The sequence below is a fragment of the Callospermophilus lateralis genome, chromosome 14 (genome assembly GCF_048772815.1).
Source record: "Callospermophilus lateralis isolate mCalLat2 chromosome 14, mCalLat2.hap1, whole genome shotgun sequence".
Classification (NCBI taxonomy): Eukaryota; Metazoa; Chordata; class Mammalia; order Rodentia; family Sciuridae; genus Callospermophilus; species Callospermophilus lateralis.
This window is the reverse complement of record NC_135318.1, coordinates 80060564-80075080: the sequence shown is the minus strand read 5'-3', so window position 1 is coordinate 80075080 and position 14517 is coordinate 80060564.

Below are 14517 nucleotides of genomic sequence, written 5' to 3'. Positions count from 1 at the left end.
AATTAAGATCTGTGACTTTTACCGCGTGTGACTTATAATTCAATACAGCTAACTTAAAAAAGCTTTTCAGAGAAAACTAATCTTTAGTGGGGAAAACGACCTGTGATGGGAGGAGGCAGGGGAGGCCCCTGGGAAGGGTTTGTGACCCTCAGTTTAACACACCCCGAGAGACTCAGCTGAAGCACTTCCAAGGTGTGTGCCTTTCAGGACACAAAGGGAATTCACGCCAGAGAGGACGCGCCCATCACCAACTCCAGGAATGAGGCGGGAGGGCACCAAGGCCCCACTTTATTTTGAAATAGGAAAGAAGGGCCCACGAATGGCTACCTGGGTAAGAGATGAGCAAACATGGCCCCAGCTGTGGCCACAGCTCTAATCCCAGCCAGGCTGGGCCACCTACTGAGCCCCTGTCATATAAAACAATAGAAAGTGCCTGGGGAAAGCCAGGCAGGGGTGTCCTCCACAACAGGAAGGTAGTAGGCAGGCTCTGCCTGAGGTCTGCACTGACCTGAGTGGCTGTGGGCCCAGCCTGCAACCTGGACCCAGCCTCTGTATTTAAGCAGGCCTCACGTGTGGAGAACACCGTGGACACTTTCATCTGGGGCACACACCTTCCCTTTTCAGAAGCCCCAGAGATGCCGGGGACCCTGCACTCCCCTCCCGCCCGGGAGCAGCGCTGACCTGGGCCAGGCGTCCAAATAGACCTCCTGACCTGCCACTGCAGGAGCTCCGGAGTGGTACCTGGCAATGTAGAAACTTTTGGAACAATGCCTTGTGGGAAGAGCAGGGTCCTGATGGAGGACCTCAGACACCAACCCTCATAGGAGGAGAAGGTCCATGAGGCCCAGCGGCCTGCCCAAGCCTCCCAGGTGGCTGATAAGGCTCGATGCCTGGGACCCCCACCTCGGCTCGTGCTGCTCGGGAGGCACTGCTGGGAGGACTCCTAGGGTCCGTGAACTGGTAACAGCCTCCTTCTGGGTCAGGCCCTGTTCTGTGGCTGGGTTCCTCAGTGACACACAGCAGCACAGCCTTCCATCCTGGGGGACCGTGATGTCCAAAGGAAGCACCGTCCAGGGAGCTGTGTGTGAGGCCGTGACCTGCCCAGAGAGCTCAGCTCTGGCTCTGCTGCTGTGCCCAGCAGGTGGCTCTGTCCTCGGGACCACCCAGGCCTGCAGCTCAGGGCCAGACACCAACACATTTCCCTCTCGTGCTCCCCAGGGGTGCCTGCAGCGGTTACCCCAGACAGATCATGTTCATTGCTTCCTTCTTCTTTTCTCAACCTCTGTCTTCCTCCCCACACCAAGTGGGTGTAGGAAGGGGATAGCGAGAAACAGACTGACCCCTGGATGAGAGGACTGCACAGGAAACCACATTTCCCGGCAGCATCTGGAGCCATCTAGAACGTCCCCGACTCTTCCCGCACTGGCAGATGAGCCAGTTAACAGATAGGCCTCACTTGCCCTAGGGAGTCAGTGCATGGCCACCTGGGGACACGCACCCAGACCTGCTCAGTCAGCGGCAGGGCCTGCGGTCATGCACTGACTGCTCTGCAGGGGACTCTCAGCCCAGCTGTTCTGAGGGACCGTCTGAAGACAGTCTGAAGTTTTACCCTTCCCCAAACAGCAACGAAGTCTGTCTGAGGCTGCCCAGGGACACGCAGGGTGCAGCAGGAGAAGCCCAGCTGCTTCTGCCTGAGAGGAAGTGAGGGTGCTCCATGGCCACAGGAACGGGCCAGAGAGGCATGCAAAAGGGGCCTGTTCCTGGCACTGCCCGGCTGGCCGGGAGCAGGCTGGCCAGGAGCAGGGCTGGAGGGTGGCCTTCAGGATAGGACTCAGGCCAGAGCTGGGCCCAGCCGACACTGAAAATATCAAAAATAATAAGAATAACAACGTCCCACCAGCTGCTGCCACTGCCCTTTGCCAGGAGACTGCCAGCGTCCAGGTCAGGCGGCCTGCCTCTAACTGCCCTTGCCCTATGGTTTCCATATGGTTCCAGAGTCCCCCAGCGGTCCCTGGGTTGGGAGACTGGTCCCTGTGTGGCACTTTGGGCACTGAGAGGGTCCTCAGGAGTGGCTCAGCAGGAGGCCCACGCGGGGACCTGCTCTTGGCAGGGGGCTGAGCTGCCATCACACTGGAGCTGACCGGCTCCCTCCCGCTGCCTTCTTCCTGGCTTGCCGCTGCAGGGTGTCTCAAGGGCCCTCTCAGAGCCTGTGCAGCGCTGCTGGACTTTCAGCCTCCAAAGTCAAGAGCTAAATAAACCTCTTTTCTTTCTAAAGTCGGCCTGCCTCAGATACTTCAATAAAGCAAGCAAGGACAAAGTGACAGATGGGGTCCCTCCCGAGTTGGGGCCTTGGGCAGCGACTCGGTTCCTTAGCCGGGGGAGCCCTGGGTGTTAAGGTACCTGACCTGCCAGGAATGGGTCCACACAGTTGAGGGAAGCCCTTGGTTGGCCCTTATGGTAAGAGAGTAGCCAGACCCAAGCTCTTGGCCTTTCTGTTAGCCTGTGCAGGACAGGAAGGTCCTGGGGTCCCAGAGTCCCACGGAGAACCCACGGAGCTGGGGCTTGGTGTGGCTCCTCTACCCTGCAGAATGCCCCATCTGCAGAGCGGTATGAGCCTCCCTCCTGAGCCCAGACCTCCCTGCCTCCCCAGGGTCTCTCCTCCTGGTTCTCCTTGCGCTTCCATCTCAGGCCCTGTGCCTGCTTCTGGGAGGACCGTGGCCTTCCCAGCTGTGTCTGTGTCCACCGCTGGTTTGTGGGCAGGCCAATGGGCGCTGGAGGAGAGTTCCCTTCACGGTTGAAGCATGGCACTAAGAGAAGGTCAAGGCCAGCCTGCGAAGGCTGGCCTCCTGGGGTACTCCTCCACGTCCCCGGTGAAAACATCTCTTCCTGAGCTTCAGTTTCTTGGCAGAAGCCCCAGTGGTCCCCGGGCCCCAGGGAGGGGACAGGTGCAAGGGATGCCTGGCTGTCCATCAACTGGTATGGATAGATGGAGGTTCATGGGCATCCCCTGAGCTGCTCCAGGGCCTCAGGCTGGGAGCACTCCTCTTCCTTTTCCTGGTGCTCTTAGGACAGGGGTCCTCACACAGGGCCCCACGACACTCAGGACCCTAGCCCACAGACACCGGAGAACCAGCTGTTTGTCCTCAATACCTCGCTAGGCTTTGATCCTAGGATCAGTGCTACTGGGACGCACTCTGTGGGAGTCTCAGAGCTCCTTCCCGACAGATGGGCTTCTCCAGTCTTTCTGTTACTGCTCTCCAGCCGCCTCACTCCCCGTTCAGACCCCCCCACACACAGTGAGGCCACTAGGGTCTCACACAGCTGAGGCGCCTTCTGGGATCCTTGCCTCTGGCAGGGACTATCAAAGGGCACTGGCAGGGAGAAGCTCCTTCCACTCCTGGCCCCTGTCCAGCCGGGTCCAGTGCCAGCGTGGGGCTGCTGGGAGACAAGGTTCTGCAGGGTATTAGCAGCAGAGCTGCATTTAATAAAAGCCAAAGAATACGCATGTTGGAGGAAAAAGAGGCAGTTGGAGCTCAGTAGCCACAGAGCAGAGCTGGGGCCCCAGGTCCTCAGGGTCGGAGACCTCTTGGCTTGGCTGAATCATGAATCCGTGGCACAGGCACTACTGGATCTGTTCTGGACCCTGGGGCTGCAAAGATGTGTGACCAGTGGTGGGAGATAAGCCCAGGGCTTCTCTCTGAAAACTCTCAGGAAACACCACCTCCCAGCAGCCTTGGTGGGACTCTTAGCCTCCATTCTCCCACACTTCCTTCCTCCTTCCTCCCCTCCTCCTCTCCCCTCTCCCCTCCTTTCCTCCTCCCCTCCTCCCCTCTCCCCCCTCCCCTTCTCTCTTCTCCCCTCCCCCCTCCCCCACCCCTCCACTCTTCTCCCCTCCACCCCCTCCCCTCCCCTTCTCCCTCCTCCCCCTCCTCCCCTTCCCCCTCCTCTCCTCCTCCCTCCTCCCCTTCTCCCCTTCTCCTCCCTCCTCCTCCCCTCCTCCCTCCCTCTCCTCCTCCTTTCCCCTCCCCCTTCCTCCTCTCCTCCCCTTCCTCCCTCCTTCCTTCCCTCTCTTCCTTTGCTCTCTCTGTCTTCCTCCTCCCCTCCTCAATGGCTGTGGAGGGCGATGCCCTGGCCTGAGCTGACCTCAGTCCTGCTGGTTTGCATGTTTCTAAAGGTCACCTGACTGTGGGAGTGGAACACAGATTTAGTGATCTCCCTGGACATGACCTCAGGGAGAAGAGTGTTTTTGTAAACAAAATTTTTTAAAGTTTAGCTTAAAAGGCAGCCCTGCAGACTGGAATGGGAAGTGAAAGGAGGGCTCTGGGAAGCCCAGGCAGCCGCTTCCCCTGGCCAGCCCAGGCCCCAGCCCCAGTGGGCAGCACCTCCCCTGCTCTCCTCAGGCCACCTCCCTCCACCCTCCTGAGAAACTCTTGCCACCCACCTGGAATCTCCTCACGCTGTGCCCCTGACCCTGCCACTTGCTGTAGGTCCCCTGCAGCCCATCCTGCTGTCTATCAGGACCCTTGGGCATGGTCCCTGGCCAGGTAGCCCACCCAGCCTCCTGACATGCCCTAGCTGGACTCACTGCCCCAGGCTTCCCCCTACAACCCTGGCCTCTGACTGCAGATGTAGTGTAAGAGTAAAAGAAATTGAAGTTAAAGTGTAAAAGACCGGGTATGGTAAAGTTTCTAAGCTGCAAAGCCTGAGTTAAAATGTAAAGGACCAGGTATTGTTAAGTTTCTATGCTACATCTGAAACCTGAAATTCCTGTAGCTGTTAGGATAATTCCCAGGACTGCCCAGTAGATATTTCCCCTGACCATTTAGTTGTTTAATAACCTAGGACCCTGTGCAGCTTGGCACATAGGCATCTCAGGGCCCAAACCAATCAGTTTGAATGTATCCTCCTCCTTAGGATTGACCTATCACTCCCGCCCGACCTGTTCCCGCCAACGAATGTACTAATCATGATTGAGAATTGTTGTTTAATTTTCCCCGCGCCTCATGATGATTTGTTCTGATGTATGCGAAGCCCCCGCCTTCCCCCAAAAGTGTACTTAAGCACTGCTCAACCCCTGCTCAGGGCTCTGGGCCGCTCTCCCTTGTTGAGTGAGCACGGAACCCCAGCGCGCTGGATTCTTCAATAAACCCCCTTTTGCAATTGCATGAGTCGATCTCTTGGTGGTCTCTTCCCCCGACATTCCCCGGACCCTTACAGTAGGGTGCCCAGGAGCTGCCTGGACCCTTCCTTGGTCATGGACGGGGCTGCAGTTAGACCTCTGCCCAGACTCCAGACTTGAACATCAGTGGACTCCCGACTCCAGGGAGCTGCAGGAGCCCCCTCGCCCCCAGCATGAGCCCCTGGTCTCCTCCCCTGGGACCCAGCCTGCTCCTCCCTCCTGCCTCTGCCCCTTGAGCAGCTGGTCAGCGAGTCCAGGACTCCCTCCTGAGGCCCTCAGCAGCACCTCTCCCTTCCCAGTGCAGCCTGAGCTGGGGGAGGAGCCCTGAAGGGCCTGAAGTCAACTTTTTTGTTTTTTAAGTTTCAGACTCAATTCAGAACATCTTCCCCCTTTATCCAAAACTCCCCTGTGGCTCTCATCTCCTGCTGTTGGGGGACAGACACCTGGACGCTGAGGAAAAAGCAGGAAGCAGGTGTATCCCCAGCAGCCAGGTTCAGATAGCTTTCGCTATCACCCCCCAAGCCTGAAACAGACAGCCTCAGACTGACACCCAGCGCGGGGAGGGTGAGGGGCTCCCGTCTGCCCAGGGCCACACAAAGAAGCGTCTCCAGAACAGTGGAGCCAGGCCTGGTGCCCACCAAGGGCACCCCGCTAAAACCAGCACCCAGGAAAGGGAGAGCCCCTTCCCCTTTCCTTCTGCCTGTGGGATCCTTTGGAGGTCAGCGGCCTCTGGGAAGCCCCCCATTACCCCCCAGGCTGCAAATCCTCTGACAGAACTTTTTTGCTTAGAGTGTCAGAACCATTATCATGGGGGTTCCCGATGAGCCTAGTTAAGATCTCCTGTGGAGGAGGGGACCATACACTGCAAAATGAGAGCCCAGATCCTCAACAGCAGCCTCTCCCACACCCACTGCCACAGCCTCCTGCCCTGCCCTCCTGGGAGGCCCCAAGGGCCCCGGGCTTTCCCCAGGACCAAGTCCCCTATGAAAGGCCAGCCCCTCCTGTCTCCTTGCCCTTGGGAGTGATCGACTGACCCCTAAACCCAATTCTTCCAGTGGTCTCTCCACCACCTCTGCCCAGCCCTGCGCCCAAAGTCAGGCTGGCCTCCTCGGCCCACTGCTGACACCAGGTGCCCACAATAGTCACCGGCACAGAGTAGGGGCGTGGGAAAGACCTGGTGCAGGACCAAAGAGCACCCTGAGGCTGAGGCTTGCAGCAGCAGCTGCTGCAGCCAGCAAGAGGTCCTGAGGTGCCGCTGCCTAGGGACACTGTGGCCGTGCTGGCCACCATGGCAGAAGGGCCTCAGGACATGCTGGCCTTCAAGCAACACACTAACCAGTGGAGGCTCCCACAGGGTCTTTATTAGGGTTTCACAGCGGCTAACGCAGGTCAGGGGCCTCCCCAGAACCTCGTCCATGTCCTTCTCTCATTTGTTTTGGATCCTCCATCCACTCTAAGGGCCTGCAGGGGCTGGAATCCCCCTTACAGATGAGGTAGAGGCCGTAAGTAAGGGTTGTAAGGGACGAGGACCCAGGGATAGCCCAGAGGGTGGGAGTGCTGCCCAGGAGAACAGCATGGTGCCCGCAGAGCCCCAGCCTCCTCTCCATCCCCCAGCCACTTGCCCAGGGCCTTTCAAGGGTGAGCTTCACTAAAGATGCTGGGGACAGATGACGTGTCCTGAAAAAGGCTGAAGCCGTGTCTGCAGGGAACGGGGCAGACACACTGGAATTGCCAGCTGGGGCATCGGGACGCTGAGCCAGGCTTCCACAGTGACCTGGATCTCTGGTGGCCCCTGGAGCCGCAGCCCCCCAGCAGAGGAAGCAGAGATCCCCCTGTGCCGGGTGGAAGCTGGACACAATCAGGCCGCCTGGGGACACAGGGGCCCAACCGCCTGCTGTACAGATGCTGTGAAAAATGTTTTTAAGATGAAAGATCGTAGCACTTCCAGAAATGCTTTAGAGGAAAAGAGGAAGCCTGCAAAAGTGCTGAGTTTTTAAATGTCTCATTTCAGAAAGGAAATGGTTCTCTATTCCCAAAGCTCAGGTGTCCAGACCTCCAAGGAGCCCCCGAGGGAGCGAAGGCCTCCAGCAGCCAGAGGCTCAGAGGAGCCCTGAGAAGGAACGACACTGCTGGAGTTCCCGAGGGACAAGGCCCTTGCTGCCCCTCACACCCTAGTCTCCCCAGGCACAGGGTCACCAGTGTCCAAATCTGGAAATCAGGACACACAATCCACAGCAGATAGATAGAGATGAGGTGGTATATGCCCACAATGGAACACTATTCAGCCTTAAAAAATAGAAAAAGGTCAGGGGCCTTTGTGTCCTTTGTGACCAACATGGGTGCACCTGGAGGACTCTGCTCAGAGGAATCACAGAGAGACAAGCATCTTGGTCTCCCTTACAAGTAGAACCTGGAAACCTGGACTCACAGGGCAGAGGCTAGAGTGGAGTCTGCAGTGTGGAGACACTGGTCAAGGGCACGAGTCTCAGTTCAGGAGGAGTCCTGGAGGCCTGGCATGTAGCTTGGGGACGCTGGCCAATGTGAGCACTGGGAGGTCCCTAGGAGAGCAGGTTTTAAACACTCTTCTCCCTGGAGCAAGTGTGCGCTTGATTTCCTCCTTCTCCAACGCATGTGCACATATCAAAAACTCATATTCTAGGCTGAGGCAGAATCTCAAGTTCCAAGCCAGCCTCAGCAACAGCGAGGCGCTAAGCAACTCAGGGAGACCCTGTCTCTGAATAAAATGCAAAATAGGGCTGTGGCTCAGTGCCTTGTCCAGGGCCTTGAGTTGGATCCCCAGTAACCCCTGCAAAAAAGAAAATCACCTCCTATGCATGGACGTAATGCTACTTGTAGATTAAAAGGAGGTCAGGACACAAGGACTAGGAAATGGTCCCCGGCTGTTGAGAGCCACAGTCAAGTTGGGATGGCACCTGGCATTTTGCCAGAGGAGTGGTTGAGAAGTAGGGCCAGCGAGCCATTAAGATGATGATAATTGAGTTAGAATGTGTATGATTATTAGGATAATGACTGATTGCTGTAACTAGATGATGCTAATTGAAACAAGCTGGGTATTCAGTTGTGTATATAAACCTCTGCTGTCCAGCAATAAGGCGGCTCCTGCTACCTCGGGTGCCCGCTACTTTTGAGTCCCCGTTGAGTTCCCATTGAGTTCTCACGGAGTTCCCATTGGTTCTCGCGGAGTTTCCATGCAGTTCTAGAGAGTTCCCGTTGGGTTCGGGGAATAAAGGAGTTCCCGTTTGAATCTACAAATGGCTCGTGACCCTGGTTATTTGTGCCCAGCCAGACTGCGGTACCCCCTGGTCTGCAGCTGCATTCTTAGGGAGATCTTTTTTTTTTTTTTTTTTTTTTTAAGATTTTAAAGTATTCCTTTTCATCTATTTATTTTTTTTTCTTCTTTTTTTTATTAATTTTTATTGTTGGTTGTTCAAAACATTACATAGTTCTTGATATATCATATTTCACACTTTGATTCAAGTGGGATATGAACTCCCATTTTTACCCCATATACAGATTGCAGAATCACATCAGTTGCACATCCATTGATTTACATATTGCCATTCTGGTGTCTGTTGTATTCTGCTGCCTTTCCTTAAGGAGATCTTGCAGGGGCTGCGGGCTCTGCTCATCCCGCCCTGATGCTCAACTAAGAACGGCACTGGTGGAAGTCAGACCGCTGGGGATGGACCCCTGCCTTCCCCTCACCTCATGTCCTCCACCACCCTGGGGGTCTGTTTGCTTTGAGCCAAGGGCTGGAGGCCAGGGGGCTTGGTGCTCTCATCCCAGCTGACCCTGTCCCCGGCAGACGGGAATTGTCAGTGGTCCCAGGTGCACCTCCAGGAGAGAAGGTGGTATCTGACGGCAAGGTCTGCCAGGGCCTGGAAGGAGGGAGGAACCACCCAGTCACAGCCCTGCCCCCGGACACAGGCTCCCTCCTCTGACATGCCCACTTAGACTGTGTCAGTCAGCCTGCCGCCGAGGTGACCAAACTTCAGAGAATCAACTGGAGGGAGGAAGATCTACTTTGGCCCACGGTTTCAAGGTTTCAGTCCTTGGTCAGTTGGCTCCATGGTCAGCTGGCTCCATTGCTCCTGGGCCATGTGAGGCAGAACTTTATGGTGTAGGACCAGGTGGCAGGGGCCACCCACCTCCTGGCAGCCAAGAGGCAGAGAGAGAACCAAGCCCAGGGACAGAACATGCCCTCCAGAGTCACCCGGAGACCCGCCTCTTCTGACTCATGGCTTGAGTTCTCTCCCACCTCCGATAGTGCCACCTTCTGGGGCCACAGCTTCAGCTTCAGGGGACATCGCAGATCCAAACCACGATGGATAGGGCTCCCCAGGAGACTGCAGCACCAGGGCCTGTCCCTGTGCACATGATTTCCCTGAGAGGGACACCAGAAGTGGGTGAGAGGAGGCGGGAGACTGGACAGGAGGCAGGAGAAAGGAGCCATAGAGGCACCCGCGGTGACACCCGAGGCTCAGCAGGGACATCTCAGGGAAAGGCCAGGGGGGCGCCTCTGAGTTGTTCCCGAGGATGGGGGAGGGGCGATAACTGGCAGTGTCCCAGACTCGTGGCCCCAGGCAGAGGTCACAGCGCCCGCTAGAGAAGGTCCCTGTGTGCATGGAGGGGTGCCAACTGCATCTGCTCCAGCGTCCCCTCAGCTGGGAGTGGTCACCCTGTTCTGACGAGCCAGAGCAGGCAGCCAACCCCAGTGGACGGGAGGTGGCGTGGTCCCACAGGGCATGTGCAGGCTCTGGCGTCACACGGCAGGTCACATGAGGCTCCTGCTGGGTCACCTGGGCAGTTGCTGACTTCTTGGTGTCCTCCTCGTAGCCCAGAGAGACAAGTCCTGCTGGCTGGGCCTTGGACTCTCCCCTGACCCTCAGCTCACCCAGCGTCTCCTGCCCGCCCCTGCCCTGCAGGCCCCACCCGCGTGAGACAAGCTGAAAGAATTCCAGCTCCTGTCCACCCGGAAGTCTGGGCGGACGGTCCTGAGCTGGCCCTGGGAGGCAGGATGGGGCAGGGGCACCTGGGCACAGTGCCAGGCTCACCCCATTGGTGCCCAAGGTAGACATCCACTGTAAGCAGAAGAGGGGGTTCTGTCCAGTGCCCCTGTGGCCATCTGAGTAGGACTTCTGTCCTGGCTTTTGTTGGTGCATGGAGGGGCCTAGGCGGGTGCAGGCGTGAGGGTGTGTGCCCCCGAACGCCTTCTGGGTGTGACAGCAAAGGAGCCAGGAGAGGACGTCAGTAGAGGCCCCTTCCTGCTCGGACCTCCCCATGGCCTGCCCTGCTGGCCTCTACAGTCGGCAGAGGACCCCACCACTGCCCCTTGCACACACAGCCCGAGAGGCCCTATCCCGCCCCTTGCTGCCCAGACTCTCTTTCCTGCCCCCACCTTCCCAGGGTCCCTATTCCTGGCCACGTCTTTGCCATGCCCACCTTGTGCCAATCTGTGCCTGTCTTGATCTCACACGCCTGGGGGACAGCCCCAGTGACACTGGGTCGAGACCCAGAGGGTCCACACCAGCTTCATGACGCAGGCTCAGCGTGGAATAGAAATGTGGCTCCTGTTCAGAAAGGCCGAGGGAGGCCTGTGTAGAGGAAGCTCTGGAGCTTCTCTCACCTGCTGTCCTGGACACGCTGTCCTTCATGGCTCCAGATCCCTAGCCGCCTGGTCCCTCACTGGGTCTGCCCACGAGACGGCCGTGCCTTCCTGTGGGCTGGACACAGTCCCACCGTGCTGGACGTCCAATCCCCAAGGGGACTGAAACCCCTCACTGGATCTGCAGGTACCTGGACCAGGAGGGCGAGAGCGCCTCCCGCCCATGGCCATTCAAGGCTGTCCTCGGCCTCCAGAGCCACAGCCCACAGCTACTCTTCAAGCGCCCGCCGCCTTCTGCTTGACCATCTCTGAGGATCACGTTTTCCATTCACTTAATATTTTTTCTTTGGAGCCACCATGTTTCCCTTCAACAGAGTTTCACTGAGAGCCTGAGTGCACTGTGCAGTAGAGACCGATGGTGGCCACGCTTCTAAGGTGGACCTTGAAGTACACTGGCCTACAAAATGTTCAAAATGCCCGTCCACCCGCGGCCAGACGCTCCAGTGCACCAGCCCTGTGAGCTGTCCCGCGGGAAACATGGTGGCACAGAAGAGGGTGTCGTCCACCATGGCCATCCCCAGGGCAGGACCGCCTCACGGCGGGCACTCACCCCCTAAGGGGCCCTGAAGTGGAGGTCACTTCTGGAAGTGTCTAGGAGCTGCGTCTTTAAGTTTGTGACTGTGGGTCTGATGGGAGGGTGCGGTGAGTGCCCCCTTGCCCTGGCCAGCTGCAGGAACTGGCCTTGGGGAGCAAAGCCAGAAGCCAGAGTGGAGCGCAGGAGCCCAGGGCAGGCTGCGGTGAAGGCCGTGCAGGCCCCGGGGACTCCTGGGAGTCCGCTCCTGGGGTCCACTGACTTAGCGTGGATCTGCTTTAGAGAAAAACGCTAAAGAAATGAGTCCCGAGCAGTGTGCAGACGGGCCCGGGACAACCTGCCCACACTGCCCGCCCTGGCCCTCCCAGGGCCTGCCAGGCACAGCAGGCTCCCAGCCACACCGCGGCCCAGCCTGGGCTCCCGCTGGACAGAGCCATGTCCTCCAGCTGGGCCCAGGGGACGCCGAAGCACGGAGTCTCAAAACCAGCAGCCAATGGCCTTGGGGGTCCAGGCCTGATGTTCACCCTCAAGGGTCATCACTCCTGAGAGAGTGTCTCTAGCTTCGCCTTCTGGTCACCTGCCACTTCACCAAGGCAGTGGGCCACTTGCTTTGCAGGACAGAGGCTGGGACATCACCCATGGCAACTCTAAGCAGGTCAAGAGTCCACAAAGCGGAGAAAGCAAGGACATATCCGCAACGGCCGTTGGCCATGCGCAGCCTAAGTGCACCCCATGGCCCTTCCTGCATCTGTCTAACCTCCAGGGAAAAGTAACTGACTCCAAAATCTGAAGAGAAACTGGGGGATGGACGCAGATCCAGGTCTGGCTGAGTGCCCCACGTGGACACCAGGTCAACTTCCTGAACTGACCCGGCCTGCTGGACCCTTTCTACACCAGTACGACCTGTCCAGGGAGGGCCGAGAAGGAAGGAGAAGAAAGGCCCTCGTGTCCTTGTGTTGCTATAGCAAAGCCACCGGAGCCATCTTCAGATCCGCTGGGACTTTAAAAACACACCCCACGGCAGCTGGCTGTCCCCATCTGAACTCAGCCATGCGCATCTGACAGCTCTGCCCGCGTCCTGAAGGGGCACAGCCCTCCCACGAGCCCCCACAGCTGGGGTGACAACCGTGTCCCGGCCCGGAAGCCGCCCACGTTAGGCACTGGAAGGCAGCCAGCGTGGGGTGAGGGGTGGGCGTGCAAGTCCCATGCGGATGCCATGCCCGTGCCGGGGCCTGGAGCACCTGCCATCGGTGCCCATGGGTGCCAGAAGCAGTCCCCGAGGGTGCCAGGGCCGTCGCGATGGCTTCTGTCGGGTGTGTTGGGGTGGGTCTTTCAAATCACGCAGGGACTGCCCTGGGCTGGCGTGGAGCATGAGGCCGCGGAACCCCCTCAAACACACACCTCAGGACTCCTGCCAACTCGCTGAGGCGCCCACCCGACTTGAATAGGGAAATCCGCTGTGAAATCAAAAATGAGGAGGAGACTCAGGAGCAGCCCGGAACCCTTCAAGAAGGCCCAGACTTACTCAGTCCCCAGACTTGACAGGTGTTTGATCTTGGGCTGGAAGTTCCGGAAGGACAACCACAGATCACCATCGAAGCAACAGACAGGTGGCACCAGCTGACCAGAGGCCGAGGCTCCGCTCTGTGGGGTTCCACTGTCACCAGAGCCCACCGTGGTGTCTACCCACTTCTTTGGCTCAGAGAGTCTCGCCTCTAGCATGCCCAGGGCAGTGGGACTTCACCCACCTGCTCTTGGCATGGCTTCAGGGAGAGGCCTGGATGTGGGCAGTACCCTTGTCCTGCTGAAGGGGAGCATGAAGCTGAGGAGCTGCACAAGATGGGGGTCAGCCTGGCCAGCAGCAGGTGTCATGAAGGTGTTTTCAATTACAAAGATCTAAGCCCTCCAAGTTGGGGATGGTTGTGCTGCCCGGCCCTGCGAAGGAAGGACTTGGGAAAACCAAGGTTGAATAGGAGCTGGTGGGGAGTCTGCCTTCCTGGGGTTTGGTGGAGGCCTGATGACACCCAGATGCCGAGAACAGAGAGAGAGGCGATTTACAACACTGGGAACAGCCTCTGGAGGACATGGGAGACTCTGAACACACCCGGAAATGCTCAGAGAGCTTGAATCTAGAGGCTATTAACAAACCAAGGCCCGTGGAGGGAGCTCTGAGCGAGCAGCTCTAAATAGCTCTTAAGAACTATGTTCAGGGGTGGGCGCCATGTCAGCGACTCAGGAGGCTGAGACAGGAGGATCTCAAGTTCAAAGCCAGCCTCAGCAACTCAGTGAGGACCTAGGCGCCTTAGAGAGACAGGACAACAACAAAACAAAGCAACAACATTCAAAGAAGAAAATGAATAATATTAAGCTGTTATTGATTGGGCCGATAGCTTCTTTTAGGTAATTTTTTTTCTTTTAGCCTACCACATTTTTATAAATTTGGACCAAACTATGAGTCTCCAAAAGCTGAGCAGAATAGGGGTGATGTGGGTGAACTCGTTCCAGCGTGGAAATCTTCCATGTGTAATAAAAAGTTGAAGCCAGGTGTGGTGGGGCACGCCTGTAATCCCAGTGGCTCAGGAGGCTGAGGCAGGAGGATTGCAAGTTCAAAGCCAGCCTCAGCAACTTAGTGAGGCCCTGACTGAAAAAAAATAAACAAAGACAAGTTGAAAGAATGAGAAGGACACATTGTATGGGTCCCCTGGGAATGTCAGAAGTTATAGAGTGGGACAGAGTAGCCAACTCCACCCACCCACAAATTCTGTGGGTTCTGGAGAAAAATATGCAGGGGCCCAAGCCACAGAGGCCTTTGGACGCTCTGTCCTGTGGGGTCAGCACAGCCCAAGGGACCTGTTCGTAGGCAGGATGCCCTGCTGTGGACTGAAGGCCAGGGTCACTCTAGGTTGAGAGGAAGCTCTTCATCTAAAACGGCCCCTGCACGGGGGAGGTTCTGGAACCCGGAGGCTCAGATGCAGAAGTGAGAGCTGGCCCAGAGGAAAGCCCCAGCTCCGGGGGATCTGCAGGCCCCTGGCCTCCGGCCTCCAGAGGAACTGGTTCCACTGCCACCAGAGCCTAGATCCCCTCACATGCAAACGACTTCCGGAGAAATCGCACTTCTCC